Here is a 27,803-nt window from a genome sequence, read left to right on the forward strand (position 1 = left end):
ACTGTTTCTATGTAGGTAATACCTGATTTCTATAATGTCCCTGACATAGTTACATAGCCATGCAAATGAAAATATTTAGAGGTTCTTTTCAGTGCTTTGTGACTTCTCATGGTAACTTAGATATTCACTGGTTAAGAAAGTGAGGGATAAGGATACTATTTTACTTATGTTTTACAGTAAAACATGTTTCCCACCAAAAATGTAGTTTGTTAAAATATATTTATAAAGTGACCTCCAAGATAAACCAGCTTTAATGTCCATTTTCAACATTTAGACTTCAGAGGCCACCCTTGAGGCTGAAGAACCCAGGAGCTAGCAGCATTCAAAGAATATCAACACCAGTCATTCTTTTGCCAGAAAAGATCACTAGTTAGCAATATTAGCCAGGTGCTGCTGCTTCAACATACCTTGCCAGATGTTGGGGTAACACGTTTGCTCAGGGCCTGAATTTGGCTTCCTATGTGGTGGCATGACCGGCCACTGCTGAGAGTTGGGCAAGTCCATGAACACATCCACTGATAATTTCTATATTTATAGAAAGCCAGAACATGTGTAGATAATCACACAATTAGATATTTATGTAGTGCCAGATTTTATGAATACGAGAATTTGTTAATTAGCACAAGGACTAATCATTAAAATTCAAAAATAGATAAATAAACAGGAATGCCATTTATTTGTTAACATTTCATGGGGAAAGTATGCAGCTGCTATCCTTTTGATGAATATAGGCTTCTGGAGATAAAAAATGTGCAGAATAAAAAGTATCTGCAATTTTTGAAACTCTAATGAGTAAAATCCAATAAATCACTATATAGTCTTTATATTAAAAATAATCACAGTGATTCTCCTCTTAAGTTAAAAAAGAAGAAAAAGTTTAAACTGGCATATGCTTAGCATTTGAATTATATGGTCTGGCATTTCATTTTATTTGATTTTATTTATTTATTTATTTTGAGACGTAGTCTCACTCTGTCACCAGGCTGCAGTGCAGTGGCACGATCTCGGCTCACTACAACCTCCACCTCCCGGGTTCAAGGGATTCTCCTGCCTCAGCCTCCCGAGTAGCTGGGACTACAGGCGTGCACCACCACGCCCAGGTAGTTTTTGTATTTTTTTTTTAGTAGAGATGGGGTTTCACCATGTTGGCCAGGATAGTCTCGATCTCCCGACCTCGTGATCTGCCCGCCTCGGCCTCCCAAAGTGCCCTATTTTTTTTTTTTTAATCTACTGTTTGGTCCTTTTCAAAGAGCCAAAGCTGATTTTTATCAGCACACACACGTTAAAAAGCACACACACGTCACTCAGTACCAAATTGTTTTAGCTACAGGGCATGGCAAAGCATGAAGTAACTTCTTAGAGCACTTCCTCATGTGGGTGTGTTAGATAACTGTCTGCTCCAACATTAAAATGAAACACACTGTGACCTGACCAAGACTTTGGGGATCTAAACAGGCAGATATCATGTGCTGATAGGAAGAGCCCACTATAACCAATAAGGCTGATTAATGAATTTTTCTGGCATTCTATAGCGCTCCTGTAACGCAAGCCTTTCAGCTTTCCAAATCCCTATACAGCAGAGTACAGTGGTTTGAAGTTTATTTATGCACATTTTATAATGTCCTTCTGTATTTAGATTGTGACAGTCCCTCCCAGAAAAGGCCAAGATTATTTTTCATACTAAAAATATTTTAGATCTACTGAAGGTTAAGAATTATAATGCAAAAGAAAACATATACACATTCTAAAAATTAAACCAAACATAAAAATGGCTACATTATTACTTGCTTTTATTCTTGCTAAAAGGTTAAAGGAAATTTTCATTTTTCTCTTGAAACTCTCTCCATTTTTTGTTTGCTTGTGGTTAACATAAACATACATAAAGTGAAATTTTTAAAAATATCGTATCTGAAAAGAAGCTGTGATGTATTTATCCATACATGTATGACTTCGTGTCATACATGCACATGTATGACTTCGTGTCATACATGCACATGTATGCACAGATATCACCACTGTATGTGTGTACAGAAAAAGAGAATGACTGATCAAGACATAGATGAAAGATTTCTATTGATAAAAACAGTAGAATTTTAGATGGTCCTCACAAGGCTAACACAGAAAATGACAGGTGCATGAGACATGCACACTTTTGACATACAGTATCAGTTTTGAAACAAATTTTTGGGTCACCGTCAGAAATGGCATAAAGTATATATAAAATTGTATTTGAAAAACAAAATTATTGTGTACCATATTAACATAAAATACTCTCCTAAAGTTCCCCTTAGACCTTACGGAAAAAAATCTCCGACGGGACCTGATTGAGCGTACTTAGTATTTGTACTACTCTTGGTCAAAGCCAGCCTATCCAGTTTAAAAAAACTGTTCAGGCAAGATAAGCAAATTGAAAGTCTCAGAATTAATTTTTTAAAAGAAGAGGTAAAAAAGTCTTTTAGCAGCAAAAGTTCATCACCTTCCTGAAATAATGGATTTTTAATAAACATTTTACTAGGTTTGAACCTTGAGAATGTGTTTGGGAATCTGCTCTAGTGTCCCAGGTGGGTTAAGAATATTGCTTTATGGACTTCTTTGTGTTGTCAGAGAAGCCTAATGGAATTAAGGGGGAAAAAAGTCTGCCACTTCTGTTAAATAAATAATTTATTACAAAAAGATGATTGTTATTATCAAAGATCTCTACAGATCAGCATCCATTTTCTAACATTGCTCTGTATATGCCGAAACATTTGTGTATCTATGTGACTTAAATTTTATCAAATGAAGAGCAGTTTTACTTTGACAAATCTGAAATAAAATTCCATTAAGAAGCCCATTTCAAATGGCCCTTATTAAAATAATCCTTTCAATTTTGAAGAACACTATTCTGGGAAAACTCTTCAACAATGTCTGCTAGTTTGAAATGTAACTTTTCCCACTATAAAAAAGAAAAAAAGAAATAAAGGAAAAGAAAGCACCACAAAACTGAATTTGAAATAAAAAATATATTATTTATGCTCCCCAAAATGTTAAATGAATACTTACAGTTGTTGTGCAAGATGGCCTGACACACTTCATAGCTTCCACTTTGTAAAAAGATGGCCAGCCCCTCACTCCACCCTCCCCAAGCATAAATAAACAGTAACATACTAAAAGGAAACTGTCCTAGGATAAAAACTGCTTGTTAAGAAAGTTCGCATTCTTACTAACCAAAGTGATATTCCTATAAATGTAAAAGCCCATCTGCAAAATAAAAGTTAGAAAACAGAATACCTTATTTGTTTAAAAATACATCCCCCAGATGCAATGTTTCTATGTGTGTGATGACAAAAATAATTACTCCATTCTTACCCACCCTCAGCAACTACCCCTCACCTTATGTCCAATGGCATTAAATAAACATGCTGGCAAAAAGTATTCAACCTGCTTCAAGGATTTAAACTGTAAATATGGACTTTAAACTTCAACATAAAACAAAGAACAAGAGTCTCACTTTAGTAATACCCACACTGGCACTGCAGCTAAAACTCATTGGCAAATAACTAACAAAACCGAGTTAGCAATAAATAAGGACAACATGATATATAGACAGACAGATGGAATTGCATAAACAGACAAGAAAAGCAAAGAGACAAACATACGGAAGGGTCTGTTTTAAAAGAGTGAAAGATTCTGATTTATTTGGTACTTTAGTGAAAAAAATAGATTTGTTTGTAATTATTTTTAAAGTAACACAACTGAATCACAAGGGCACACCCCTAAGTAAGTAGGAAGAAAATTAGTAAAGGGTAGGCCTCCTACAGATGTTCTAAATTTTAAGCTAGCACTAGCTCTGTCAAACTTAAATCTGGAAATTAAAATTCAAGCAGGAAAGAATAAAGGCATTGGGGGCTAAAGGAGATGACAGAGGGGGCATTGAGGAAGCAGGATTTTTTTTTTTTTTTAAGAAAGTTGTCTGCCCTACCTTCTTCCCCAGCGCTGAGTTTCTCTTCTTATAATCGGTGTCTCCCTGGAAGTACAGTGTGAGTGGTAATGACTGCCTGCCTCCCTAATGAGTCCATTTTCCTGCTCTTGATGTTGTGTATATACACACACTGCAACCTACCTTACAAACCACAGAGACGGGAAGAGAGAGAGAGAGCAAGAGAGAGGAGGGAGGGGGGAAGAGAGGGAGAGAGAGACAGAGACAGAGCAAGCGAGTAAGAGAGAGAGAAGAGGAGAGAGAGAGAGAGAAAGAAAAACAGAAAGAAACAGAGAGAAAGGCACAGACAAAGCCCTCCTACCAGACAGCAGACAGCTCTCCTTCCCCTATCCAGCAAAATGCAACTCGTCTAATGCAGCAACAGGTTCAGTATTGCCAGACTAACAGAGTGAAAAAGGTATATTCTCTATATCATTATTGCTTGCAAATAAACAGTTTAAGAGCAGCTGGCTCCACCTTCTTTATTTATGCTCCATTATGAGGAATGTATTGTTTCAGTTCTGGCAGTACATGTAATTATCATAAATACATTTTTTGCATATAAGCAGGAAATAGTGAAATGCATAGCTTATTTGTGCAATCTTTTAAATTTATTTTTTAATGTGAGAAGAATGTGAACAAATCAGCTCTGACAAAAGCCTAGTAATGATTTTAAAGTCAGAGCAGTCTTAAAGGAGGCTCTGTAAGAAACAGACTCCATACAATAGGAAAACTGATCTCAGACAAAACTGATAACTGCAAAGAAGAAATCATTGCTCAGTTAATAAATCGAGACCATATACAAAATTGCAGACTTACAAAATTACAGACCAAAACAGAATTAAGCTTAATTAAGTAACTAATAGGCTAGGAACCTAGAAGAAGGGAGATTGGCTTCTCATTTAAAGCATCTAGCTGTACAAACATCACAATGCAATGTACTCTGTGTGAACAGGTGCAATGCGTATAGTACATAGTGGTACAACGACAGAAATAAATCCCATAAGAAGCTACCATCACAATCAGGATGAGATTTCATAGAATATGGGACAGAAACTACAGCAGTTACCCTTAATCTTTTATTAGGAGGGAAAAATAAAAATAATCAATGCTTCTAAATAAACTTGCCTTAAAAGAAAAAAAAACAGTTTTTCTTTGTCTGATACTTCTAACCAGATTTTTTCTATATTCTAGTTCCAAAATTATGATGTTATTATACTCCTCACCCCATCACATGCTTCCCACCCACTTTCCCCACTCCTAGGTGCCCTTTCTCCTGTAAGTGATATATTTGCAGCTACAGAATTACAAACATCAGAAAACAGAAATAGTTTTAAGCCACTCTCCTCATCCCCGAATTTTTAAAAACTAGACTCTGCTTGACGAGTCATATCTCCTTCTAGCACTATTATCTATCTAGACACCCACCTTCCTTAATATATTTCTATACAGTTTGGCTATGTGTCATTTAGATGGGACTTAAGAACATTATAATAGAGGTAAAATTTTCTAAAAAATATTTACACACAAATAAAAAACATAAGTGCATTTGACTTATTCAAACCCTGCGTTTGGGCAACAATAATCCTAAGTATATGAATTGTAAAAATCATCCTTTTTATGTGGTTTTGTGTATTAACATGCTTCAAAAATTAGAATATGTCCCTCTGCATAAACAAAACTACCTTGAAACAACAGCTTCAATTCTTTTGTTTAAAAAAAATCAGTTTTCAATTAAAAATTAAATAACTCTTTCAATATATAACTTACAGATCAACTGATTCTTCACCTTATTCACAAAAATCTTTAAGAATGTCAAATAAATTTTGGGTCATGTTTAGAATACAGATCAATATTGCTTTAGCTATTTTCAGGGTGGCTAACCTACAGCATAGACATTAGAATGTAATATCTACCTATACATTATACAAGCTATCCTGGGAAAATTTTTAGTAAGAAACCAAGAGTCCAGACCACTCTAGTCTCATTGTAATCCACCAATTCAACCTCTCTAGTGCTGCAGTAGTATATCACCCTCCCAAGGGTGGATGATTAAAAGGAGACAGACACACACTAAAAATGATTTAACAGTCTCCTACTTCAGGTCACTTGTCTGTAGAGAAACTTTTCCAAAATATATTTAGTGTGCCCAAGGTACCAGCATGTATCTCCTCCTCACTATTTGGCCTGGCAGCTCTGCTTTTCTACTATTGCCCTATTGTTTCTCCAAAGCTTTATTAAAATGTATTAAGAAAAATGTCAATTAAAAAAACACATAAACCTCAGAGTTTGACAGATGGATTTGAATTAGATATTTGTATTTTCTGAATTTTTAAAATAAGGTTCTAGGTATTTTATTTTGTTTCATTTTGTTTTTATTCAAGGAGAAGATGTATTTGGTTTCTACCAGCAGGAATCAAAAGGAATATAAAGGACCATGAAGGCTCTTTTCTAAAAAACAACCTGAGAGCTAAATTTAAAAGGAAAACAAATCTTTTGGCTTAAGTGAAAAATGAGACCGGGCACAGTGGCTCACACCGTAATCCCAGCACTTTGGGAGGCCAAGGCAGGCGGATCACAAGGTCAGGAGTTCGAGACCAGACTGGCCAACATGGGGAAACCCCCTCTACTAAAAATACAAAAATTAGCTGGGGGTGGTGGTGCATGCCTCTAGTCCCAGCTTCTCAGGAGGCTCAGGCAGGAGAATCGCTTGAACCCAGGAGGTGGAGGCTGCAGTGAGCCAAGATCACACCACTGCACTCTAGCCTCGGCAACAGAGCAAGACTCCATCTCAAATTTAAAAAAAAAAAAAAAGGTGAAGAAGAAGAAGAAGAATGTATAACATCTCAAAACTTTTCCCATATCTGTACATTTTACTAGATTCAAAGCACAATAAGTAGTACATTGTTAGTACTTACTGGAATTCAAGATATACTTTCCCTAGTTGGGACTGGAGACAATAAGGTCTGAAGAAATCATTGTAATTGACTACCATACTATGGAAGTTATAAAGTTATTTAATTAAATTGCTTCATGTGTTGATATGTCATGGGGCAATTTGGTTCTGTAGAAAGATCCTAAAGTGGAAGTTAAAAACTGGTTCTGTCCCAAATTGATCTATAGATTCAATTCAATCCCAATCAAAATCCCAGAAAGTTATTTTGTGGATATGAACTAAATGATTCTAAAATTTATATGGAGAGGCAAAAGACTCAAAATAACCAACATAATATTGAAAGAGAAGAACAAAGTTGGACAAATGAAACTACCAGACTTCAGGACTTACTATAAAGCTACAGTAATCAAGAATGCATGATGCTGGCAAAAGAATAGACACAGCAGATCAGTGCAACAAAATAGACAGCCCAGGAGAAGGCCCACATATGTATAGTCAACTGATCTTTGACTTAAAAGGAAAAGCAATACAATGGAGCAAAGATAGTATTTCCAACAAGTGGTGACGGAACGACTGGACGTCTACATGCAAAAAAATAAATCCAGACGCAGACTTTACACTCTTCACATAAATTAACTCAAAATGGATGGATCATAAACCTAAATGTAAAATGCAAAATTCTAAGACTCCTAAATAGGAAAAAATCTGGATAATTCTGGGTTTCACAATGACTATTTTAGATACAACACCAAAGACATAATCCATGAAAGAAATAATTGATAAGCTGGATTTAATTCAAATTAAAAAGTTCTACTCTGCAAAAGACACTGTAAAGGTGATGAAAAGACAAGCCACAGACTGGAAGAAAATATTTGCAAAAGATATATCTCATAAAGGACTGTTATCTAAAACATGCAAAGAATTCTTAAAACTCAACAGTAAGAAAATATTATAACCTGATTAAAAATGGGCAGAAGACTTTAACAGTCACCTCACCAAAGAAGATATACAGATGGCAAATAAGCATATGAAAGGGGCTCCATATTATATGTCATTGGGGAAATGCACATTAAAAATAACAATGACATACCACTACACATGTAACAGAATGGCCCAAACTCACAGCACTGACAACACCAAATGATGATGAGGATGTGGAGCAACAGGAACTCTCATTCATTGTTGGTAGGAATGAAAAATGGTACAGCCACTTTGGAAGACAGTTTGGCAGTTTCTTACAAAACTAAACACATATACAATCCAGCAATTGCAGTGGTTGGTATTTATGCAAAGGAATTGAAAACTTATGCCCACACAAAAACCTACACACAGATGTTTACAGTAATTTTATTCATAATTGCCAATATTTGGAAGAAATTAATATGCCCATTAGTAGATGAATGGATAAATTATGGTACATCCAGGCAGTGAAATATTATTTAGTGCTAAAATGAAATGAGATATCAAGCCATGAAAAGACATGTAGGAAACTTAAATGCATATTACTAAGCAAAAGAAGCCAATCTGAAAAGATTGCCTTCTATCCACTGTACGTATCTATACACTGTATGATTCCAACTATATGACATTCTGAAAAGGCAAAACCATGGAGACAGCAAAAACTCATTGTTTGCAAGAGTTTAGGGTAGAGAGAGGGATGAACAGGAAGAACACAGGATTTTCAAGGCAGTGAAACTACTTTGTATAATACAATAGTGACAGATAGATGTCATACATTTGTTCAGACCCACAGAAGGCACAACACCAAGAGTGAACCTTAATGTAAACTATGGGCCTGGAGTAATAATAATATGTCAAAGTTGGCTTATCATATGTAACAAATATATGACTCTGGTGGGGGATATTGATGATGGGGAGGCTGTGCATGTGTGAAGGCAGGGGGTATATGAGAAATCTCTGTACCTCCCCATAAATTTTACTATGAAACTAAAATTACTCAAAAAAAAGTCTATTAAACAATAAATTAAAAGAAAATTGGTTCTGGTCCCAGCATTGCCACAAATAGCTTGCATACCCTCGTCAAGTCATGCAACCATCCTGAGTTTCAGTTTCTTCCTATGCTAAAAATAACAAATTTAAAAGGATGGAATTGAACAGCGTATCATAATAATAGTTATTATAGCCAATGCTTAAGTGCTTACTATGTGTCTGTTCTAAGTACTTTTTATTTCTTAACTCTTTAAAGCCTAACAATTACGCTATAATGTAGGAATTATTTTTAGTCTCATTTTCCAGATGAAGAAAAAGAGAGATTAAGTGACTTGCCTGAGATCACATAGCATAATAATAATGATAGGACTTGAACCCAGCCTGTCTAGCTTAGAGTTTATGTGTTTAATCCCTACACTATACTGTTTTACCCAATACCTAAAGATAGTTAAGGCCCCATCCAGCCATGACTCTGCGGTTGTGAGTCAAATCTAGTAAGTCCTGATGATTTCTTACCCTATCTTGCTTACTAACACAGAATAGTGAAAATTTGCTGTTCAATACCCATAGCTCTCAATACGTTCAATTTAATGGTACCCAGCAACTCCATCTAAAGTACATACTCTATCATGCATTCTTAAAGGTTGCATAGTTCAAGATTCAAATATCTAATAGTAATGCAAATAATTGTTTAAAGAACTAAATAATAAACACAATAAAATATTTCCTATTTTCTATAGCCTGAGAAAGGAATTAAAAAAGCAAGAATTCAATTGTAAAGGATTTGTGTATTTTGGGGGTTTTGTTTGTTTGTTTGTTTTTTGAGACAGCTCCGTCGCCCAGGCCGGAGTGCAGTGGTGCAATCTCGGCTCACTGCAATCTTCGCCTCCCCAGTTCAAGCGATTCTCCTGCCTCAGCCTCCTGACTAGCTGGGATTACAGGCGCGTGCCACCATGCCTGTCTAATTTTTGTATTTTTAGTAGAGACAGGATTTCACCGTGTTGGTCAGGCTGGTCTCAAATTCCCGACCTTGTGATCCGCCCACCTCAGCCTCCCAAAGTGCTGGGATTACAGGCGTGAGCCACAGTGCCCAGACAAGAAAAGTCTGGGATTAGTGGGTCAAAATGAGTAATTGCTACGCTAAGTAAATGACTTTGCCATTGAGGACACCACCATAAAGTTAATTGTAAGTGGCGTAATTACACAATAATTCTTTTTTTTTTTTTTTTTTTTTTTTGAGACAGAGTCTCACTCTGTCGCCCAGGCTGTAGTGCAGTGGCCCGATCTTAGCTCACTGCAAGCTCTGCCTCCCGGGTTCACACCATTCTCCTGCCTCAGCCTCCCGAGTAGCTGGGACTACAGGTGCCCGCCACCACGCCCAGCTAATTTTTTGTATTTTTAGCAGAAACGGGGTTTCACCATGTTAGCCAGGATGGTCTCGATCTCCTGACCTTGTGTTCCGCCTGCCTCAGCCTCCCAAAGTAATGGAATTACAAGCATGAGCCACTGTGCCCGGCCAATTAGGCAATAATTCTTAACCCTAGTCATCTATTTTAAAATTGTATCCCATCGGGCCCAAGGACAATAGTAGGCCAGGAGTACCATCCTTAAATGGGAAGAGTTGCATATCTAATTTAAATTCTAATCAACAAATGTTTAAATTTAAAACTAAAATAAAGTATTACATGTAAACTAAGTCATTGGAAGTGCATTTATTATGGCCGGAGGATTTTATATGCCTCTCTCCCTACAAGACTAAGAGACTCCCTCCCCACCATTGCCACCTTCTTCCCCTCTGCCCCCCAGAGCAGAGACCCTACTTATTAAGCTTTGTTGGTCTAGCATCTGGCAGTACACCTGTAATATATCTGAAGCTCAAAAAAGTTTTCCTGAATGAATGACTCAACAAACAACAGTACATAGGGTTTATAAACCTTGGTTAATTAAAAACTTAAATAAATTTGAGATATAAGGATGATATAAACAAGTAAATAGCATTTCGAAAAATGTATTGTCACATATTAAACATATCCTTACCTTAAGATCTTGTGACAAACAAAAATAGAAAAAGTAATCTTCAACTTTGCTGTATGTTTGAAAGAATTTCACAATAAAAAGTTGGATAAGGCTGCATGCAGTGGCTCATGCCTGTAATCTCAGCACTTTGGGAGGCCAAGGTAGGAGGGTCACTTGAATCTAGGAGTTAGAGACCAGCCTGGACAATATACTGAGACTGCATGTCTATAAAAAAATCAGCCTTGTATGATGGCATGCACCTGTAGTCCTAGCTACTTGGGAGGCTGAGGTGAGAGGATTTCTTGAGCCCAGGAGGTCAAAGCAGCAGTGAGCTATGGTTGCACCACTGCACTGCAACCTGGGTGACAGAGTGAGACTGTGTCAAAAAAAAAAAAAAAAAGTTTGTTAAAAAAAGTATTCATATCTCACACCAGTCAGAATGGGGATTATTAAAAAGTCAAGAAACAATAGATGCTGGCGAGGCTGCAAAGAAATATGAACGCTTTTACACCATTGGTGGGAATGTTCAACCATTGTGGAAGACAGTGTGGCGATTCCTCAAGGATCTAGAACCAGAAATGCCATCTGACCCCACAATCCCATTACTGGGTGTATACCCAAAGGAATATAAATCATTCTACTATAAAGATACATGCACACGTATGTTTACTGTAGCACTATTTACAATAGCAGACATGGAACCAACCAAAATGCCCATCAATAATAGACTGGGTAAAGAAAATGTTGTACATATACACCATGGAATACTATGCAGCCATAAAAAGGAATGAGATCATGTCCTTTGCATGGACATAGATGAATCTGGAAGACATAATCCTCAGCAAACTAACACAGGAATAGAAAACACTGCATGTTCTCACTCATATGTGGGAGCTGAACAATGAGAACACATGGACACAGGGAGAGGAACGACACACACCAGGGCCTGTCAGCAGGTGGGGGGTGAGAGGAGGGAGAGCATCAGGACAAATAGCTAATGCATGTGGGGCTTAAAACCTAGATGACGGGTTGATAGATGCAGCAAACCATGATGGCACACATATACCTATGTACCAAATGTAGAGGTTCTGTGCATGTATCCTGGAACTTAAAAAAAAAAAAGATATTCCCATACAACTATCAGAATTTCAATAAACATCATTTCTGAAAAGAAAATTCAGCTTGCCTTCACATTTCATTTATCTATTATTTCTTTCAAATCTATAACATAAGCGTTTGTAAAAGGCTGAAGTTGGCTTCAGAGTACTTCATAGGAATGGAATTGTCCTCTTTGAGGAAAACATCTTGATAAGCTGCTGGAGTCAGAGAGTGAGGCATGAATATTTCTTGTGGGGTTAAACTGTACTACATAAAAAATGAGTAACAATTTGAAGTTAGGGGAGCACAGAGATGAGAGGGAGGAAGAAGAGGAGTAGTGGGAATTTCCCAATGTAAACGTGGCCAGATTTTTTAAAGTAATGCCTAATAATAAATTCTATGAAGTTTATGTTTTGTGATGCAAATATTCTCCTTCTCTCCAAACTTTCAGGAAAGGATAATGTATATTCTACAGTCTTATATAGTAGTAGAACGAAGAATCAAATAATGAAAAAATGAAGTTATTGCCTCACATTCACCCATATACTGTAGCCTTTATAATCACGGCAGTTTCCTAATAAGACAGAAAATATTACCGGAGTTCCTCGGAGTGACCAGTGGTAGAGTGAACAGTGGCCAGTGAATAGTAAATAGCAAAGAGTAGAAAATCAAAAGTATCTTTAATATAGAATGACTCATATCTATATATGAGTCATTTTCCACAATTGTAAAGGAGAAATACGACCATGGGGAAAAGTGGCATGGAGTTTAGTATCTGAATGATAAGATTATTATGCTATTATAGCTGTTGTTACTACTCCTATAAGCTGATCTTAAATGATATGATTATCTTTAGAAATTTAGAAGAGGGTACTCTTGTGACACAATCAATAAATGCTAAATCAATGGATTACAAAACATAAAAATGTTATTTGTAATATCTCCCTGGCTCCAGAACAACGTATTAGACACATATACTATATGAACTCTTCTGCTGCCTGGTCAATCCTCTCTACTAAACAATCTACAACAATGCCAGCAACTATCTTAAAAGTTTCCACATCTACATAATTTACTTATATGTACAGTTTATATTTAATACAAAAGGAAAGGAAAGAGAAACTACAGAGTGCATTCTATAGGAAAAATAAAAGTCACAGAGAAGATATAAAAGGTACATCTTAATTGCCATAGATGTTTGTCAAGCAAGTTGGTGAGATCCTTACTGTTTGACCTGGTGCGGCTATACTCAAAAACTCAATAGTCTTCATATCTTTCCAAAATACAAAAGTTGCTACTATTAATAAGAATGCTTTATTAAAAGTTATCTCTACTACATGTGTCAGAAACAGCCCAACATACACTTTCTCATTTAATCCCCCAACAGCATTAAAAGAAATCTCATTTTCAGATTATACATAAACAAAAAGAGGCCCAAAGACACAGACCTAATAAGTAGTAAATGTCGGACCTAACATCTATCCAAATGGAATGTGTAAGGAATAGAAGGAGGGGCTTTATAAAATTACTCCAAAAATTATCTAGAATAACACACTGGTGATATTAGGTAGAAAAAGAAGACTAATGATGGGGAACAGATTTGAAAGGATATATGTTCCCTAGATAATTTCAGAACTTAAAATTTTATATTTGTTTGAGGAAAAGTATATTAAGTATCTCAAAGTAAAATTTAAAGAAAGGATAATGGAAAAGACTAGTATATTAAAAAATAACTTTCAAAAGCGATGAAAGAAACATACCATGAACCAGTTTGATTAAAGAGTTGGAAACATTAGGCGGGGCATTGTGGCTCACGCCTGTAATCCCAGCACTTTGGGAGGCCGAGGTGGGCAGATCACCTGAGGTCAAGAGTTCGCAACCAGCCTGGCCAACATGGCGAAACTCCGTCTCTACTAAAAATACAAAAAAATTAGCTGGGCATAGTGGCACATACCTGTAATCCCAGCTACTCGGGAGGCTGAGGCAAGAGAATCACTTGAACCCGGGAGGCGGAGGTTGCAGTGAGCAGAGATCACACCACTGCACTCCAGCCTGGGCGATAGGGACTCTGTCTTAGAAAAAAAAAAAAAAAAAAAGAGTTGGAAATATTAATAGCAATCTGTCCAGCAATTTTGAAGCGAGTTATTAATAACGGAGTCAGCATGATAGCAGCCTGCTAAGCCCTCTGAGGCAACAGGCCATAGGGATGATTCAAAATGGGTAGAAATGGTATCTTTTATTTTTAAGAAAAATCACTTAGCCCCAATAAGCTGTAGGCTTATAGCCATAACTTTTTAAAAAATGTATAAGGTCAGATCAAAAGTTTTTATAACATAATCTACATAAAATATCTATCTTCCTCATTTGTATTAAATACAAAAAATTACTTTACAGTATATACATTCAGAATGTATGTCCGATATGTTTGGTAGGATTCTTGAAAAATAAAAATTTGAAATGAATTACATTAAATTTTATTTTACACTTACATTGGGTATTTCAAAATTGTCGTTTACTTAATTTTGACTAGCTTATCAGTTTATATCTCAATGAAGAGAATTGTATATAAAACAAATCCGGCCAGGTGTGGTGGCTCACGCCTGTAATCCCAGCACTTTGGGAGGCCAAGGCAGGTGGATCACCTAAGGTTGGGAGTGTGAGACCAGCCTGGCCAACATGGTAAAATGCCATCTCTACTAAAAATACAAAAATTATCCGGGCTAGGTGGCATGTGCCTGTAATCCCACCTACCCAAGAGGCTGAGACAGGAAAAATTACTTGAACCTGGGAGGCAGAGGCTGCAGTGAGCCGAGCTTGCGCCACTACACTCCAGCTTCGGCAACAGAGTGAGACTCCATCTCAAAAAAATAAAAATATAAATAAATAAATAAATAAATAAAAATAAATAAAACAAATCCTCCTTCATGTTAAATGTCCACACATTTGAATGGATTGAATTTACTTATCACTAAATATGATGTACTACTCTATTTCAAACCGATGGCACTTTACCACTGAAAATGTAATAACTGGATCTTCCATAACACAAATAATACTCCCAACATCACTTAAACCTATGTGAAATTTGAATATCAAACAGTATCTCACCAGTTGAGAAAACAATTTTATTAGTAATCAACAAAAGAACACTGCCCATAATGAAATCCATATTAATTATAAAAAGAGTTATGAAAGAAATAAATCATTATTATGGATTTTATTTTAAAAATTAAATGGTCTGGGACTCCAACACATACCTCTTATGATGTTTTATCTGAAGGTCACAAACAGAAATAAACTGCAAACCACTGTAAGCTAATATCTTAATAAAATTCATGTAACTTTTGTCTAAAGTAATTAAAATTCTCTCCCTAGTATTTTTCCACCAATAAATGCACTTAATACCCACTCAATAATTAATTTGCACTTTAGCAGTTTAATCAGATGTTTAAAAATACATATTTACAATAAAACAATAGATATTATAGAATATTTGATAACATAAAATAATTCAATAATTAAATTCTGAAGTTTTCCAGGCACTACATTTTTACTATTACTATTATTTTAAGTTACCTTAATAAGTGTATAGAAATAAATAATAAATTAGAGAAGTTTTAGGTAGTGCTCAGTGGCAGTCAAAATATTTATAGCTCATAAGGAATGGGCACAGAAGAAATGTTACCATGACTAATCAAAACAGATGCTGGCTGTAAATACAGTGTGTATTCCCCGAATATCAACCCTAGCTTTAGGTGTCAAATCAAAATCCATCTCTTAAAGCTAATCAAGAAAAGTGAAGTAATATGTAGTTTTACCACTGAGTTCCTTCCCCTACTCTCAAGAAATTGATTCTCCAATTATTAAAAAGTGTATGCTCCATCAGTAAAAACATTTAAAACTTTGCACAGATCACTGTTAGTTCTCAACTGCATTCCTATCTAAATTTTAGATTATTACTAAAATTTTAAGGCTCTTCCATGTTTGGGTGTGTATTTTCTATTACATTTTTGTGCTTAAATTTACCTTTTATTTTTTAATTGACATAGTATTTATACATATTTATGGGGTATATGTGATATTTTGTTACATGCATAAAATGTGTAATGACAAAGTCAGAGTATTTAGGTTATCCATCACCCTGAGTATTTATAATTTCTATGTGCTTTTCTTTTTTTTGAGTACTCTCTTCTAGCTATTTTGCAATATAGAATATTTTTATTAACTACAGTCACCCTACTCTGCTATTGAACATTAGAACTTCTTTTGTCTGACGTTTGTACCCATTAACCAACCTCTCTTCATCCTCTCCCAACCCACTCAATCCTCCCAGCCTCTATTATCTATCATTCTACTTTCTGCCTCCATGAGATCAACATTTTAGCTCCCACATGAGTGAGAACACGAGATATCTGTATTTCTGTGCTTGGCTTATTTCACTTAACATAATGACCTCCAGCTCCATTCACGTTGCTGCAAATGACATTCCTTCTGTCTTACGGCCAAATAGTATTTCATTGTGTGTATATATGCCACATTTTCTTTATCCATTTGTCCACTGATGGACACTTAGGTTTAATTTCATATCTTTGCTACTATGAATAGTGCTGCAATAAACATGGGAGTGCGGGTGTTCCTTTGATATACTGATTTCTTTTTGAGGGGGATACTCAATAGAGAGATTGCAAGATGATCTGTTTTTCATTTTATGAAAAATGTCCATACTGTTTTTCATAGGGGCTGTACTTATATACATTCCCATCAACAGTGTATAAGAGTTCCCTTTTCTCTACATCCTTACCAGCATCTGTTATTTTCTGTCTTTTTAATAATAGCCATTCTGACCGGTGTAAGATGTTATCTCATTGTGGGTTTTGATTTGCATTTCTCTGATGATTAGTGATGTTGAGCATTTTTCCTATACCTATTGGTCATTTGTACGTCTTCTTTTGAGAAATGTCTACTCATGTCCTTTGCCCACTTTTTAATGCAATTAATTGTTTTTACTGTTGAGTTGTTTGAGTTCCTTATATATTCTGGTTATTAGTCCCTTGTCAGATGAATAGTTTGCAAGTATTTTCTGCTGTGTTTAAAAGGTTCAATTTTAAAAAACAATAACAATGACATCCTACAGCAGTTATGTGTCTCTTGACTTCGATTTATTCACTAAAATAGTTTGCATATAAATGATGGGTGAATTCCTCTTCCAGGCACTCTTTCTATGGTAGAAGTTAAAAACTACAATTCTTAGATGGCTTTGCCAGAATATGAAGCATTGGTATAAGATCAAAGGCAAAGACAGACTTCTTCCTGCCTCCTGCTTTTGGCACCGAAAATCTCAGCAATGGTGCTCCAACAGGCTCTGCAGCACAGAAGTCTTGGTATCTAGGCTCTGGACTGCTGATTGCAACACTGGTTATGCAAGTGCAGAACAATGCAAGTGCAGAACAACAGCAGCCACCACAAGTGACTGGAAGCTCCAGCATCTGTTACAAGCACAACACAATTCAAGAAATTACATATTATCCTGGATTCTTGAAGTGTCCATAGGAGTGCGGACACCTGGCTTCCCACAGTGCAGTGAGATTGGTGATTCCAACAGCCACAGCAAAATGTGGAAGCAGCAGCAGCAGCGGCAGCATAATACTTATAGGCTCTGGATAACAAAACTTTCCCTTGCTTTCTGAAGGAATTTGTTACTAAATAATATTGCCACCTTCTATTTGCTCAACCAGACTTTCCAACACTTTTGTAATCAATTCCCTGGATTGAAGTTCCTCTTTTCTGAGTCATTTCTGTTTGTCTTGGCATTGATTAATATAAGCCCATACTCCAATATATGCATAATTATTTATAATATACATACATTACTACAATACATACATTACAGAACATGCAGCAATAGATATTTTTAAAGACTGAGGTAAACAAGAAGTAAACATTCTAAATTTGGGGCTCTGTTTATCAACAATTTTAAAACATTTTGCTCTTACTGAAGAGCAAACTGCTCTTGATGCTCTTACTGAAAAACATTAAAACAAAAATTTGAGTAAATATGTGTCATTCTCTATGTCTTGGCTTGGTTTTACACTTTGTAAAACAGTCATCTGAAAATACAGTACTATTTTCAGGTTACTTAGATATAATGGTTGTCATGGGTGCAGAGGAGGGGTGGTGGTAAGTTGAGGGAGAAAGCCTCATAAAATAGTAAATTCAAATGGAAGAAGAGTATCAATGGCTGTGCTTACTACATCAAAATAATCAATTTTCAATACTAATGGCCAATTATGTAAAATACTTTGTTGAAATTTAGCTAGTAAATTTCCATCTTCACAGATGAATAAGTCATTCCTATAAACTAAGAGGTGTAGCATTTTATTTTTTAACAAAAGGATTTTAAAATCAATTTAAAGATTACATTTGAAAGATCTTAAAATAAGTTATAACATTACGTTCCAAGTTTTACAAAATATGCCAATATATTTTCGTACAATTTTCAATGTATATAGAAACTAGTTTTACAAATACATTGGTTTTTGGCAAGAAAATCACATTGTAATGAAAAGAATTACAAACATTCAATATGAAATGTTTTCTCCATAACCACAGGTCCTTCAAAAAGCAGTTACCTTCTCACTCATTATTAGTACTACTACTTTAAAAAGACAGATCGAATATGTTATTTTTCAAAAATATACGTTAGAGCGCATAGTATTGACAGTCACCTGTCATAACAGAAAAGGTGAGTAAAATTAGAACCTTGTCATTCTGTAAAAGAAAAATGCATAACTGCCATAAATTTCTTATTACTTCTCAATACTCTACCACTGGATAACCAGTGAACCTCAAGTGGTGCAAATGATATTCATGGCCCATTCTCCATCTTATTACAAAGTATCATAAAGATTCCACTAAAATTTTAAGATTCTTTCACATTTGGTAACATATTTTTGACTATATTTTAAAGCTTTAACTTAAAAAACGAAAACAAAGTGACCACATCAATGATGTCCTACAGCACTTGTGTGTACTTGTGACTTCAATTTATTTGTTAAAATAGCTTGTCTGTAAAAGACTGAAGGGATTTCATGTGTAGAAGTAGTTCTGTAACCTGCCTCGGCAAGCTTTTTTCTATTCCATTCAAATCAACCACTCCAATATTCTAAAACTATGTAACTATAGATAACATAGATTTTCAAGAACACACTGTTTTACTGTAGGGCAGTATTTTGCTGTTTAGCCACAATCTTCTCCAGTGATTATTTTGGTGATTTATAACAACATAGTTCTTCGAATTATTTCAATTGAGCCTAGCAAATATCATTGGATGAAATGTTAGAAATATTGGTACTTTCATTTAACTATATAGTAAACATTCCACACTGCATAATTTGTTCAATACTTGTTTTTGCAAATCTTCAGCAATGTTTTCTATACATATTCTAGCAGTATTTGCTGACAAATGTGATAGTTTGTTGCCATATTATTTTTCACACATTATTTCAGCCATTATTGCTCTTGAAGAACAGTGTTTCCAATGGTAAATATGTTTGTATTTTAATATTGTTTTTTAAATCCCCAAAAGTCTTCTAAATATTAATTTAATGATTTTGTAAAGTCTGTAGTGAGTCTCACGTGACATTAAACACTGCTTGATTCATGATCTAGGTAGTTAGATTTTAATGCCTTACCAATGAAATGGTCTTCCACCATCGCACACCATACACTGAGGGTGACATTCTTTTTCAATGACAGTGAATATAAATCATTTCAAATAGACTTCTTGATTATTATTTTTGATCAATTTTCAAATATTGCTAAATCATCATTGTTCTTACTTTATAATGTAGTTTACAAAGTGTTCATCATATGTTTCAGGGATGTTCTTTTTCAAATGAGCTTGGATTATTAGTATCATCTTTTCTATGCTTTTTTTCAGTCAGTTGTCTGTTTTGTAAGAGTTAGTTTTAGTTAAACTAATCTGTCACTAATCTGTGACTCCACATAACAAGGCACAGATAACATTTAGTAGCTCCAACTCTTTAACAAACTCCACTCTCTCCCATCAGGATGTTCTGTTTAAGTAGCAATGCATGTAAATAATGCTCTGATATTGCCCAGCTCTATCTGGGCATATTAACTGCTGGTAACTTTAACTTCTTAGATTTTTTAAATAAAAAACACAAATAACAATTTTTATTTCTTCTCAAACTCTAACGCATCATCTTGCATATTTCTTGGAATGCATGGACTTTATTTTTGAGGCCACTATTCTACAGTATGGGCTTTGGACTCAGATTTTAAAAATATTTATTGGATATGTATATTGAAGCAGGTTACTGATCCATGAGTCTCATATAGCTTATCTATAAAATAAGAATAACTATATCACAGAACTGTTTGATAACTACATTAGATTGATAATAAGAGATAACATTTTTGTGAACATACAAAGTGCAAGGCTCTAGTCAAAGCACACAAAACTTATTAATTCTTGAGTATGGCGTCTACACACAATGAGCATTTGATAAATATTAGTTTTCTTCCCCAGGAAAGAGAGAAAGAGAAAGAAAGAGAGAGACAGAGACAGAGAGAAAGAAAAAGAGAGCAAGAGAAAGAGATTAACTGTTCAAAATAAGCAATATTTATTAGGGCAAATAAAGTTGGTTGTTTACATGCCTATCTCTTCCACAAAACCTCAAGGCTCCTAATCATGCTGTAGTCATCATGTATCTGTATTCAAAGTACAAAGATCTGAATATGTTATGTGCTCAACAATTAAATAAATATTGTTAAGTGAATATACATAGGGTGACACCATAGCTTGCTGTTTATTATCTGTAAAAATTACAGCAAATCCAGCATTGACAGGATGTTCAATTAACTGCACAACCATTGCAAAACATGCTATTGTTTTTGCCAAATTCTATTATACTGTTGCAGAAAGGGTAACACTCTCCAGAGCTTTTGAAAATACAGTACTCTTTGATTATTTATACTAACAGATGGGACATAAGGTATGGATAATCCAAAAATAATTTGTTTGGATTTTGAAATGTGTTTTTATATTTATATCTAAGCATTGGCATACCTAATATTCTATAAGAATGAATGTACTTTGAACAACAAAACTAGAGTATGAAAAGCTGACTTAGAAAAAAGTTTAATTTTAACACAAATTAGTTTCTCTTATCTTTTTCCTTAACACTTCTGTGTAACCTATACCACTTTGATTACTCCAACTACATAGAACTCACCTTTTCCCAGACCTTATCAGATTATCTAAATGTTGGTTTCTACAGGAATATTTTCTGTATAAAGCAGGGAATTCTCATCAATAAATCTGAAATCAAGTTTGCCTAGGTATTATTAAAAAACAATCAACAGAAATATAAAATGTCATCTGCTTCAAAATTAGGAATTTTTATTTTTAATAAATTATTTTATTCCTTTGTGTATTACAATCCATTAATGTTCTCCACAACTCTTTTTTTTTTTCAGTTAAGAAACCGGAGGTAGAGAAAAACTAGTTTGCGATATACAATATTTAGTTATGTAATCCATCTGATATCTCACAAGTTTTCCTGTCAAATTCATAGTGCTCTTATTTTTTTAAAAGATAAATTATTGTGAAATGTTTAAATATAGTAAAAGGAGGAATAATAAATGCAAGGCATCACTGTGTCTCAATGAGAAACTGAAAGATTAGCTTTTCATCTTACTCTTAATTATTCATGGGCCATACACTCTATCTCTAGGTGTACGGGAAGCAGAGTGCTTCGGTAGAAAGAACGTGGCTTTTAAAGTCAAAGCCTGGATTTGAAAGCAGCTTCCACATTCACTACCTGTGACCTTAAACAAGTTACTATTTTTCCAGAATTTCAGTTTCCTCATAGCAAAGAGAAGGCAAAAGTATTAAATGAGAACATATATAAAGTGTTTAACCCTTAGGAAATATTCATTACATAGTAATCCAATTTCTACCTTTCTTCCCAAACCAGAAATTCTCAAATTTTGTTGTATTGTAGATCTCTTTTTTAATTTTTATTTTTTAGAGATGGAGTCTCACTCTGTTGCCCAGGCTAGAGTGCAGTTGTGTGGTAATAACTTACTGCAGACTCAAACTCCTGTGCTCAAGCAATCCTCCCACCTCAGCCTCTGCAGAGTGGCTGGAACTACATGTGTGTGCTACAGTTCCTGGTTTGTATTATAGATCTCTTCTAACTACTAATGATTCACATCAATAATTGATACTTCTCTATCACATAAGTTATAAAATTTCTTCACATAAACTGTTGAATTAAATCCTCACTGTCACTCTGTAATCATACTTTAACCTAGGTCAACCAGCGCATTTAACATTCCATCAAGCCTGCTCCCCTATTTTAAAAAAAAGTCCTCACCAGAACTAACCGTTTTACACTAAGAAAGTGACATCTAATGATAATAAATATTATTAAACTATTTGGCTAGGTCCAAATAAGAGCATATTCACATAAATATCACTAGTGGTTCTAGGACCTAAAACTTTACCTGGTACAAATTTTTTTTTTTTTTTTTTTTTGAGACGGAGTCTCGCTCTGTCGCCCAGGCTGGATGGAGTGCAGTGGCGCGATCTCCACTCACTGCAAGCTCCGCCTCCCGGGCTCACGCCAAGTACAAATGTTTTTGTAACACTTTCCTACAAAACAGCTTATGAAACAAATTAAAGAAAATATGCTCACATGAAAACTTTTACTAGCTATTATGATTATTTTAGAAAGAGAATGACCCTCAAATAAAATTTAGTATATTTTCTATTCTTTAGTAACACATTAAATTTCCTCAGTATAATTTATTTCTTTGAAAACGATATCGAAAAAATAGATAATGTCTAAAATACTGGGTGGTCCATCAAAACAAGATCCCCACTTAACCTAACCAACTCTGAGAGAATAGTTGGTTAATCACTTAGATTATCCTAGGGCCACCTCTCAAGACCACAATTTAAAAATCATTTATTGATCCTTTACCTTCTCTTGAATATGTTTCTTACTAATTAGAAAGAAACAGAGTATAAAAGTTAAAGGTATGTGGGTTCTGATTCAGATTGCTTAAGTTCAAATCTTGGCTTTACTTTTAAATGAATTCCTTAACATTATTAACCCTTTTGTACTCATCAGTAAAATGAGGGAAATAAAAGGACCTATATTATAGAGTTTTTCTGATGATTAAATAAGATAATTCAAGTACTGGTAATAAAAGTTGCTAAAATTTATCAGGCATTTTACCATATTCAGACACTGTGCTAAATATTTTATACATATTATCTCATCTAATATTCACAAAACCCTGTATAATATATCTTATAGATGAGAAATGTGAGATCCAAGGTGCCACAACTCATACACTAGAACCATGATTAAAGCACACTAATCCTACAGTACAAACACTTAGTGCTAGGTACATGGGAAGCTCAATGCCTGGCACATAGAAAGCATTCAATAAATTTTAGCTTGTGTTTATTTCTATTTTATCTAAATGCCAATTTATTTGAAAGTTCTAAATTGAATAAAGTAGTTCTCAAATATTCAATTTCACGATTCCGATTCCTTGCTTTTACCCTATCCAACCCCACTGTGCTAAAACAGAGAGAGAGAAAGAAAGCACACAAGCAAGAGTGTAATACTGTGAATTACTTATATGACACTTAGCTAATAAAAGTCAATAGATAGAGGAGTCTTTAATGCATATTACTAAATGAAAGAAGCCAATCTAAAAGGCTACATACTGTATGATTACAACAATATGATATTCTGGAAAAGGCAAAAGTATGGAGACAGCTTAAAAAAAAATCAGTGGTTGCCAGGGGCTGGGGGAGAGAGGGATGAATAGGTGGTGGACAGATAATTTTTAAGGCAGAGAAATTACTCTGTATGAGTCTTATAATGGTGGGTACATAATATTATGCATTTATTCAAACCCATAAAATGCATTAACGCCAAAAGTGAATCCTAACATAAACTATGACTCTGGGTGACAAAGATGTAGAAACGTAGTTCATCAATTGTAACAAATGTACCGCTATGCTGGAAAACGTTACTAATGGTGGAGGCTATGTATGTGGCGGTAAGATGTGTTTAGAAAATCTCCGTATCTTATGCTCAAATTTGCTGTGAACCTACAATTGCTCTAAAAAAAAATCAAGTCTATTAAAAAATTTATCATGTAGTAGATCTTGTATAAAGTCTCAACAAATATCAAAGAATTAACATCATACAAACTCTCTAAGCACAAGCAACTTAAGTAAAAAATTAACAGAAAAAAAATTTTTGAGTCAATAGGAGTTATTTTGGGAACAAAACACAAAGTAAAGACTTGAGGGGATTGAAACCATCAGGATGAATGTAAGCCAGACGGGGGCAAATTGCAGAATGCCAATGTGCCTTAACCTAGGAAAGGTAAATTTCTAAAAATGATACCAAATGGTTAAAAATCACTAAATGAGGAATTGAAGAGAATTTCAGGTTAGAAGGTTGTAAAAAGTGAAATAATTGTCCAAAGTCACCAAACTAGTTCACGAGAAAGCTGGAACTAGAAACTCATGCCTCTCAATCCAGTGTTCTTTCCACTGTAACAGATTGGCACCATAGAACATGTTTGACTCAAGGCAGTAAATTAAGTACACTGAAGAAAAAGATAAGAAAAAAGTGATAAAATGTAAAGTCTTTGATTCGGACCCAAGTATTACAGCTGGTATGGCAAAAAATAGCCACAATTTCTAAATGACTTTAACCAGGAAAAAAAGAAAGAGATGAGATTTGAAAAGGAATTAAATTTCAAGAATCAACAGGAAGTGATGACAGCCTTCCCTATTTGGTAGTTTCAGGCCTGAACTTTTGTCATTAAGGTAATAATTCAAAGTGCTTTAATGCCTGGACTGACCACACTAAATAACAAAATTATAACCCGTTGAGCTACGGTCAGTTTTATAAACTGTGCCTAAAATTTCCTGAGTTCAAATCTGATTATAAATGGGCAATAAATTCATCTGTTCATTGGGCTGATTTACTTTATTTTCTGGGTGCATTTAAAATCTTTTTTATTGTGGAAACTTTCAAACATACAAAAAGAGTACATAATAAAAGATTCTCTTGTACCCATCATTCAATTTCAATAAATCACATTTTGCCTTTCAAATTTTACCTATTGCCACTAACATCCTTTTTTTTTCTGGAGTAGCTGAACTGATTTAAGATGAAGGAGGAAAAATAAAGGATGAAAGGAATATTTTCAATCTATTATTCATTGATACTCTAGCCAAAAAGATTCCAGATTATGAGGCAAAAAGAAAAAAAAGACAAGAGTCAAGAAGTCAAGAATAATGAAGTTGAAGTCTACTAGTGAGATGGTCTAGATGCATTACTTCAAAATAAATGGAACTATTGTCTATGGGGGAGGAGATTTTAACAAACTATTTTCCAATAATTTAAGTTTGACCAAAGAAAAATGGCAGAGAATGTTGTAAAGCTTTATTGATATTATAGTTTATAGAGATGGGCTTATCTTCAAGGAACATAATGATTAATCACATCATGTTTAAATTCATATAATCACTAACTTACCATATTCCAGTAAGCACCTATAGGAAGAAAAGTTTGCACTATTCATAAAATTTCAATATAACCAAGTCTTAGTTTATTCTTAAAGCTCAAAGTTCATTTTTATTTCCCTTGAAGTCTGTGTTTTTCTGTACTTGAGAAAGATCTCCCCATTTTTAAATTTGGAAATTTTAAATTATAATTTAAAGTGACTTTGGTCAAGTTCAGTGGTCTTTTTTAAGTAATATTAATAAAATTACATATTTCTGGACCTCGAAGGATTCTTCTGAGCATTTAGAATCATACTGCAGTTTCCAGACTAAACACTTTAGCCAGAGACTATGAGAAGCGGGCAATGCGGCAAATACAAGCATATCGAAATTATCTTGATCAAAAAGAAAATGTGGATAATGTTATGCTGAACCGTCTTAATTTCTGTCATGAAACAAAGGGGAAAACTTGGCAAGTAAAGATGAGAGATGAATTTCTAATGGGGGAAGAGGAGTTAAAACTGAAATAACTAGTGAGGCCCAACTAAGGTTTTAAAGCATGAATCTAAATACCAAGATTTTTTTTCATATTTGGTTCCTCCCTATTGACTTTTGATTGCAAGACCAATGGACAGCGACCGTCTAATTCTCTTCTCTTATCTTCCTTAGCAAAATGTTAGCATATAGCTGTCTCTTGCTTCCCATTCTCCCTTAAATGTAAAAAAGTTCCTCAACCAAAAATATTACTTCCTACATTTCATATAAATCAAGTCAAATTATGTCTCCATACAATCCTATATCTCTGAGGAGATCCTTGGTTCTCCACGGATTTTAATTCAGTCAAAATGTGTCACAGTCCCTCAGTGCCTTTATTTGTCCTGCCTCTCCATAAAATCTAAGCTCTGCCTTCCCATTGAACATTTGTCTATGAAGACTTTCTATATATTAATCCTATTCTTCATCTTTCTGACCATACATTCCTAAAATGGCTACACATTCTGATTAATACATTTCTATGCATTATAGATTACCCGTTTTAAGAACCTCAGTGTCCACCGATCTTCATCACCTACTGGCAATCACCTTTCCACAAGCCTACATTGACATAGCTAGATCATTTACCAACTACTGCTCACTCCTCCAAGTTCTGCCTTGTCTACAGACTAATTTTCAGAGTCAAACACCCATTCTTGAGGCAAACACGTATTAATCAAAAGGTCAGAACCCAGTAAATTACCTGGAAACTCCAATCACTGTGAAAAACATGCATGATTTTTCATAAAGGTCTAATTATTGCTCTTTTTTTCAAATGATCTGTCATAGGCTAGTTCTGTGTGCCATGCTACAATACACTTCTTTCTATGGCATCCACCTGAGCTCAGTGAAGATTCTTCTATTTTCTCAAATTTACATTCCCCTAAGATATTTGGTCAGCAAAGATGAGAAATATTAGGACTCTCAATAAACATTAGCACTTTGCCATTATCTCTTAATATTTTTGTGGGCACCTATTTTCATTCCATCCCAGAAAAACTTCTTTCCCTATACCATTTTCCCTTCACATAATTTAACAATATCTAGAATAGCACATTAATAGTTGAAGATGTTCTAATGTATGAATTATTACTAAAACCATTATTTACCTATCTGATCATATAATTTATTTTAGAAATCAAAATAGACACAGAGAATAGAAAACAAAAGAAGTAAGCATTCTAGAAACACAAAAGAATTAAGAATGGAGGCAGATTAAACTATCAAAAAGTGTTTCTTTACTAGAAACACTAAGCAGAATGCTTGTCAATTCTCTGACAAATATACCACTTTATAAGCTCTGGACACCTGAGAAGAGAAAATGGCAATGACTGAGGGAAGTTCCTCCAGCCAAAGCTAAATATGACCTAAGACCTGACATATGTCACATACACAATCAACTTACTGCTCAAAACCAGTAAACACACATCCAATCCATCATTTCCAAGGCACTTGTACATATTTCTCAACGGTTATGTACCTTATATTCTTTATTCCAAGACTGGCTTTGATGCTAATGTTTGACTTCATTCTCCTGAATAAAAATACGTGGCACTAGTACAGGACTGAGGAGAGGCTGGGGTTTCTAAACTATCAAAAAGTTAGTTCTGTTTAAGGATAACTCAGTAAAGATTTCACAAGGCAGCATTCCTTAGCACTACCCAAATAAACCCCATATAAACAAGCTACCAAGCCACCTGACCACTCTTGGCCTTTGTTTCCTCATCAATAAAATTAGGATAATAATGTTAACTACCTCATAGTGTTGAAAAGAACCAATG

The 27,803-nt window shown here is 34.7% G+C and overlaps 1 protein-coding gene and 1 long non-coding RNA gene across 38 annotated transcripts in view; one reads left to right on the top strand and one right to left on the bottom strand.

The window, feature by feature from the left end:
* ZBTB20 (zinc finger and BTB domain containing 20) overlaps nt 1-27,803 on the bottom strand; it is an 830,234-nt gene that overhangs the window by 779,044 nt on the left and 23,387 nt on the right. For 8 of the 37 annotated variants that reach the window (XM_063602526.1, XM_063602514.1, XM_063602545.1 and 5 more), the window contains exon 1: nt 3,962-4,122. The exons of 15 other annotated variants lie outside the window; for them this stretch is intronic. The gene's annotated coding sequence lies outside the window, so the exon portion shown is untranslated. Of the gene's footprint in view, nt 1-3,961; nt 4,296-13,872; nt 13,991-27,803 lie in introns of those variants that run through there. 14 more of the 37 variants (XM_034957135.3, XM_055110292.2, XM_055110293.2 and 11 more) reach the window with 4 other exon arrangements.
* On the top strand, nt 4,245-12,000 carry LOC129397428 (uncharacterized). The gene is made up of 2 exons (XR_008624823.1): nt 4,245-4,376; nt 6,343-12,000. It is a non-coding gene; the product is annotated as an uncharacterized LOC129397428 (long non-coding RNA).

The sequence above is a fragment of the Pan paniscus genome, chromosome 2 (genome assembly GCF_029289425.2).
Source record: "Pan paniscus chromosome 2, NHGRI_mPanPan1-v2.0_pri, whole genome shotgun sequence".
NCBI classification, from domain to species: domain Eukaryota; kingdom Metazoa; phylum Chordata; class Mammalia; order Primates; family Hominidae; genus Pan; species Pan paniscus.